This window comes from Durio zibethinus, chromosome 13 (genome assembly GCF_047325235.1).
Source record: "Durio zibethinus cultivar Kanyao isolate XHJ-2024 chromosome 13, ASM4732523v1, whole genome shotgun sequence".
Lineage (NCBI taxonomy): Eukaryota > Viridiplantae > Streptophyta > Magnoliopsida > Malvales > Malvaceae > Durio > Durio zibethinus.
Genome location: NC_143174.1, coordinates 18,065,104 through 18,072,905, shown reverse-complemented (window position 1 = coordinate 18,072,905; position 7,802 = coordinate 18,065,104). Strand labels below are relative to the sequence as shown.

General features: G+C 26.4%; 1 pseudogene; it reads left to right on the top strand.

The window, feature by feature from the left end:
* The first annotated feature begins 1,394 nt into the window (after nucleotides 1-1,394).
* LOC111302519 (putative 3-hydroxyisobutyrate dehydrogenase-like 3, mitochondrial pseudogene) lies at nucleotides 1,395-2,806 on the top strand (annotated as a pseudogene).
* Nucleotides 2,807-7,802: the final 4,996 nt, after the last annotated feature.

Sequence of the window (7,802 nt, the reverse complement as noted above, 5' to 3'; positions counted from 1 at the left end):
GCTACAAAACCAATAGTGTCAATGAAAGAGAGAAGCTAGCTGCAGGTGGGTTCAAGGCCTCCGGCGTGTCTAAACAAGTGCTCGAGTTGCAGGCCATGCATGGCTACTCTGGTTATATTCAGCCTTCTGAACGAAAGAGATACAGAACGTCACGCCTTGATGAAGGTGATCCTATCTATTATCTTCTCTCCAGGAAATGCAAATGTGAGAATATGCTCTATCTTCCTTGATCCAAGCTCTAGCCATTTATTTTACGATATCATCAATTTCAAAAAGATTACAGTATATTTAGCAGCTTAATTAAGATCATGCCTTCTAAATCTCAAGCTTTATCATATATGTTTGTGTTTGAAAGTTGGCTTGGTATATGATTACGATGTGTTTTGACAATTTCCCGCTAAGTTTCTGTTCATGATCTAATGGATTTAACATTGACCTGCTTGTGATTAACTGGATATGTAACATAACATTTAATCCAATGTTTCCAAATTGCAAAGGGTTTACTCAAAATTTAGGCTAGCTGGAAAGATTCCAATTCTGCATCAAAATTTGGTTGCTTTAGCTAGTCTTTGTTCGTCTTTAATTTACCTGGTTCCACGATTATACATGGTTGTGGCTAAGTTTCCTAGGCAGTTTTCTGTTTGTTCTCACGTTATGATTCATATGTTGATTTAGATTTCTATAGTTCGTTTTTATTTCCAAGGCTTTGAAATGTACTTCTGAATGGCTTTCGTATAAGTTAATTTTACAAACTGCCGAGACATGTTAAGTAGATAGGAACACATAAAATTAAGTTCAGCAGATGGCCTTGAAAATGGAAAGCCTTTAATATGATCATCGTGGTAGATTTCTGAAGAAGGCAGGAATGCATGACAATTAGAAAAGAAAATTTAAGTCAATAGTAAGCTTTTTAACTAGTATTTGACTGTTAAGCAAAGAGAATCTTCACAGAAATCGAATAGGGAAATCCTTCTTTCTATCCAAATTGATTAATTTACCAGAGGAAAGATCCGCGATACACTACGAGTTAGGAGAATTGCTATGTCACTTATGATAGTTACCTTATCCTTATGTTTTTTTTATTCAGATATGTTGTTTTGGGACATAGATATTCTAGAAACAACCAAAAACATTTTTTCCGTTTTAAATTTTTAATATTTTTTATTTAAAATTTTTCAGAAAATAAAAATTTTAAACAATCATTTTTTAAAAATTTCTTCCTTCACTGCAGGAAGCAAGTTTCTCAACTTCAGATTCACATCACAGCTATTATTCAGCAGAGAGTTAAATAGGGAGGGAAAGTTTCTCCCCAGTAAGCAATTTGAGTTACGACACACAACCTGATACAAATTCAAGATTCACTCAGCTCCCGAAATAATTTGCCTTATGGGAACTGTCACCTTGATGATCTTTCTCAATCAAATCATTCATCATTTGATTCACAAATTATGGAATCACAAAGCAATTTTTCGGATAATTGGTAGAAGTTTTCTACATTAACTTTGAGAGTAACAGATTCTAAGTATCTTCTTGAAGCGGCAGAAAAAATGATTGAAGAGCTTCTTGTAGAAGCAAAGATGTGGGGGAGGAATGCAGAGAAGTTAATGCTTGACTTTGGCATATTGAGGAAAGAATACTCTGATCAGTCCAAAAATCTGGCATATTTGGACATGAAGCTATCAGCATCAAATTCGGAAAACGATGGTCTAAGAAAAGAAGTTGAACAGCTGAAACTGTTGTTGGAGAAGTCAATGGTGAAACAAACTACATTGGAAGATTCAGCATTTCGAGATGGAGGAGTAACCCATATTTATAATGTACTAATATCGAAAAATAAAACCCCAAGAGTTGATCTGTCATCCAGGCGATAATGAAAGCCTGGCACAAGTGGCAAGAGAAAAAGTGGCTAATCCTGAAGGCATTGTAGCCATGCGATCATCAATTCATTGATCAATCAAATCAAATAATAAAAATGTTACTCTTTTGCAGCATTCTTATAGAGTCTGCAAATAAAAATCAAGTGAGAAATAGTGGAATATTAATACATTATAATTTTTTTTAAAATTTTTATACTTTTTAACATTATAAATTATAAATCATAAAACTTATAAAAATATTTAAAAAATTAATATTATACACGCCAAATTACTATCCTCAGCTAGGCCTCCGCTCATCATCAAGTCATCAGTCGCTGCCTCTTTTCTCGCATATCCCACAAACTTCTACATTTATGTCCGATCTCCATGGAAACTCCCTACCCAAAACCCATCTCCCCCTCCCAAACTGACATCGGCTGCATCGGGATACGCGTAATGGGTGCAGCCATGGCTTCTCACCTCCTCTCAGCCGTCTATTCCCTCACCATCTACTCTCGCAACCCATCAAAAGCCTCGTCTCTCCAGTCCCAAGGTGCCCATCTGACCAATTCCCCATAAGAACTCGCTTGTCAATGCGATGTAGTTTTCACCATGGTGGGCAACCCACAAGATGTCAAACAAATTGTCTTAGAAACCAACGATATCCTTTTAACCCTTAATCCTGATGCCGTCATTGTAGATCACACCAGCAGCAGCCCATTTTTGGCGCGTGAGATCGACACTTCAGCTCGTAAAAAGGGTTGCTTGTCAGTCGATGCTCCGGTTTCAGGGGACGATATTAGAGCTAGAGAAGAGAAATAAGCTATTTTTGCTGGTGGAGAAAGTTCCGTGGAGTGGCCGAGACCCTCGTTTGATTTGATGGGAAAAGTTAAAAGAGCACGAGGGTTTGTAAAATTTTAGATTTTGAAAATAAATATGATCCTTGAAAAAATATAACATATGAATTTTTTTTTTATTTTTAAGATATATTTTATTCATATTTACGCATTTGATTAAAAAAATTATATATATATATTAATTTTTAGATAATTATTATAATTTTTTTAATATATATATATGATAATAATCTTTTATTAATTTTTATTAATAATAAATACTTCAATGACAAATGTTATCTTTGATACTAAAAGAAAATAAATATTTTATTTGATTATCATTTTTATTTATAAAATATCATCAATAAAAAAATATTAAAGATTATTTAAAATGTTTTTGATTAAAAAATATTTTAAAATTTTTTTTTATTTTTTTAAAAAAAATTATTTAAGATTTTTCAATCCAAAAGCGTTTTAAATAAATGTAATTTAAAAAATATAAAAAGATTATTTAAAATATTTTTGGGATAAAAAATGCTTTAAATAATTTTTGATATTTTAAAAAAAAACTTATTTAAGGTATTTTTTATAAAAAAAATAAAACCTTAAATATCTTAAATAATACTCTTCAATTTTTTAAAGGATATTATTTAAAGTTTTTTTTTTTTTATCAAAAACGTCTTAAAATAATTTTTAACACCTTAAATAATCTTTAATATTTTTTTAAAAGAGATTCCTTAAGGTATTTTTTATCAAAAATATTTTAAATAATCTCTAACATTTTTTAAAAAAGAGAAAATATCTTAAATAATCTCTAATTTTTTTTTTTAAAAAAAGAGAAAACGCCTTAAATAATATCTTTTAATTTTTTGAAGAGTAAAATGCTTTAAATAATTTCTAATATTTTTTTAATAAAAATTATTTAAGGTATTTTTTATTAAAAACACCTTAAATAATCTTTAATTTTTTTAAAGGGATTGTTTAAGTAATTTTTGCTAAAAAATACCTTAAATAATACTTTTCAATTTTTTAAAAGAGTATTATTTAAAGCGTTTTTGACAAAAAATGCATAAAATAATCTCTAATATTTTTAAAAGAGAATTATTTAATGTTTTTTTATTAAAAATGCTTTAAATAATACCCTTTAATTTTTTTTTTAAAGAGTATTATTTAAAACATTTTTTTATCAAAAATACCTTAAATAATTTCAAATATTTTTTTAAAGAGGATTATTTACGCTTTAAATAATACCCTTCATTTTTTTAAATCGTATTCTTTAAGATATTTTTTTTACAAAAAAAGATCTTAAATAATCTCTTTTATTATTATAAGATTTAAGTGATAAAATATAAAAAAAACTTGAGTAGCTTAATCGGTTAGAGTGTATTGTTATTAATTATAAGATTATCAGTTCAACCTTTCCTTCTAGCGCTTTAATTTTTTTTTAAGAATATTATTTAAGGCATTGAAGGTTATAAGTTCGACCTCTCCTTTTAATGCTTTAATTTTTTTTAAGGGGATCATTTAAGGTATTTTTTATTAAAAATATCTTAAATAATACCCTTCAATTTTTTTTGATCGTATTATTTAAGGCTTTTTTGACTAAAAGCATTTTAAATAATCCTTTTTATTACTTATAAAATGTAAAAAAAATGGAGAAACTCAATTGTTTAGGGTATAAGACTATTAAACATAAGGTGGTAGGTTCAACTCCTCTATTTAACGTTTTATTTTTAGGGATTACATTTTTTTTTCATTATTTAAAGGGGTTTTAGCCAAAAAACGTATTAAATAATCTTTAAAAAAATTGAATAAGATTTTTTTTAGGATTATTTAAAGCATTTTTTATCAGAAAATGCCTTAAAACGCCTTAAGTAATACTGATCAATGTTTTAGGGGATTATTTAAGGTATTTTTTACTAGAAAACACTTTAAATAATCCCATTCAAATTTTTTTTAGGATTATTTAAAGCATTTTTAGCCAGAAAATATCATAAATAATCCTAAAAAAAATTAAATAGGATTATTTAAAGAGTTTTTCATGCCAAATGCCATTAATTGTAATATAAAAAAAATTTAGCCGCAAAAATCTATAACTGATTTGTAGTCACTTCTAGACATACTTTTTGAAATAGTAATAGCTATTTCATAATTTTTTATTCATTTCAAATTTGAAAATAACGTAATTGTTTTTTTGGAATCCTAGGATACCACAGGGAGATATGAGTTTTTGATTTTGGGATTTTAGCTACTCTTGAAAATCTATCACTTTCTTTCGGAATCATATTACCTTGAATCAAACATTGTAATCAAATACCTAATAATAAGATTTCATGAAAAAAATATGAATTTTCTTGAACCAAATACCCCTTCAATTTGTTTTAAGGATATTGCTAAAATGTACGTTTAAAACACAGTAGGGATAGTTTTTATAGTAAGTATAGATATCAGAGAAAATGGGCAAATTAAGCTTTGAATAAGTGGTACACAAAATCCAAGTTTCAAAACAATCCTCCATATTACATATTCTTGCTTGACTTGGATATATCCAGAATCATAAGATTTTATTCTGATAGTTGGGCTTTAGAATAACCTTTAATTCATCCATTTATGAATTCAGGAGGAAAAACTTAGAACTTAAAACATCCTCTTTAGAAGGCATGCGAAGCTACCTATTTAATCTACACATGCATAGAACTCTAATCTCTCTTTCTATTGCTCCATATCTGATGAGACCAATCCTTATAATTAATTTTACTAATATGCGGATGAACATGACTCATCTAGTGACGTGTCATGTGTTAACTGCTGATCAACATTTTTTTAAAATTTTTTGTTTTTATTTTTATTTACTTTTTTCTTTTAAAAAATGAATATTTATTAAATTATAAAAATGTATATTTACAAAAATTGTATTTTATGTGTAAGACCCACTTATGCCTAACTTTCTTTTTTGTTTTTTCTTGTTTACCCTTTTTTATTTTTCTTTTTAAAAATAAAACAGTAATTAAGATATTTTATTTGTTTTGAGCACACTTGGATGATATGAAGTCTACAGTCGTGTTTCTTTTTCTATCGCATGCCATTTTTTGAAAATTTTCCCTTTTTTGTTCATTTTTTTACTTTTCTTTAAAATTATATAATTATATAATTTTTTAGAAATTTTTTTTATATTTAAGACACATTTATATTAACTTTTTTTTTGTTTTTCGTTTTATACGTTTTTTTTTTTTATAACTTTTTTCTTATTTAAAATTTTTAAAAAAATTTAATAAAAAATTTTAATTTAATTTTTTCGTAAGATTCACTTAATACTAATTGTATGTTACGTGTTTGTGTTGTTTTTTTTTTTTCCCTTTATCATAATTGACAAAAATTATTACAATACCTTTTTTACTATAATTATGAAAATACCCCTCATAATATAAATAGGTAAAATTACTATAATACTCTTTAACTATAATTACAAAAAATACATTTTTGATTGTTTTATATAATGTCTTTCTTACACTATTACAAAATACCCCTCAAATTATAATTAGCTGAAATTATTATAGTGCCTTCTAAGTATAATTATGAAAATACACCTTTGATTGCATTAAATTTTAATATTCATACAATAATATAAAATTAATCCCCTTTGAAATTATCATAATGCCCTTTTAATTACTTGATAATTAAATTATATGCATCTAAATTAACTATAATGCCCCTCTTTATATGATTAATTAAAAATACTATAATGCATTCTTAATATAAATTACTAAAACATTCTTTTTATCATAATTGACCAAAGTTACTATGTTAACGCTACAATCATAATTACAAACATATCCTTTTATCATCATCGACCGAAATTAATATAATGCTTTTCCTAACATAATTACAAAACTACCACTCATATTATAATTAACCAAAATTAGTATAAGACCCTCTAATCATAATTATGAAAATACTCATTTATTGTAATTACGAAAATATCTCTCATATTATAATTGGATAAAATTACTATACTACCCTTTAACTATAATTACAAAAAAGGCCATTTTCATTGCTTCATACAATGCCTCTTCAACCATAATTACAAAAATATCACTCATATTATGATTGGTCAAAATTACTATAATACTCTCTAAGCATAATTACAAAAATACTTTTTTGCTTGCTTCGTAATTATGCATTAACTTTTAATAATCCTACAATAAGATGAAATTAATCCCCTTAAAAATAATTATAAAGCTTTTGATAAATAAAGTACATGCATCCAAATTGATTGTAATGCCCCTCTTTTTATAATTAACTAAAATTACTGTAATACCTCTATTAACATAATTACTAAAACACCCATCTTACCATAATTTATCAAAGTTACTATAATGCCCCTACAACTATAATTATGGAAATGCCTCCCTACCATCATTCACCAAAATAAATATAATACCCCTTTTACCATAATTGCGTAAATACTCTTCATATTATAATTTGTCAAAATTATTATAATACCCTCTAACTATAATTACAAAAATACCTTCTTACCATAATTATGAAAATACCTCACATATTATAATTGGCTAAAATTACCATAATACCATATAACCATAAATACAAAAAACACCTTTTTTATTGCTTCATATAATGCCTCTTTAACCATAATTATGAAAATACCCTTCATATTATGATTGACCAAAATTACTATAATACCTTTTAAGCATAATTATGAAAATACCCTTTTGATTACTAAGTAATTGTGTATTAAAGTTTAATATCCATACAATAATATGAAATTAATCGCATTAGAAATAATCATAATGCTATCTTTATTACTTGACAATTGAATTACATTTATCCATATTAACTGTAGTGCCCCTCTTTTTATGATTAACTAAAATTACTATAATGCTCCTCTTAACATATTTATTAAAATACCCCATTAACATAATTGATCAAAGTTAATATAATTCCCTACTATTATAATTACAAAAATACCCTCTTACCATCATTTTTCCAAAATTATTATAATATCTCTCATACTATAATTACAAAAATAACCTTCATATTATAATTTGCCAAAATTGCTATAATCTCTCTTGTCATAATTATAAAATTACCT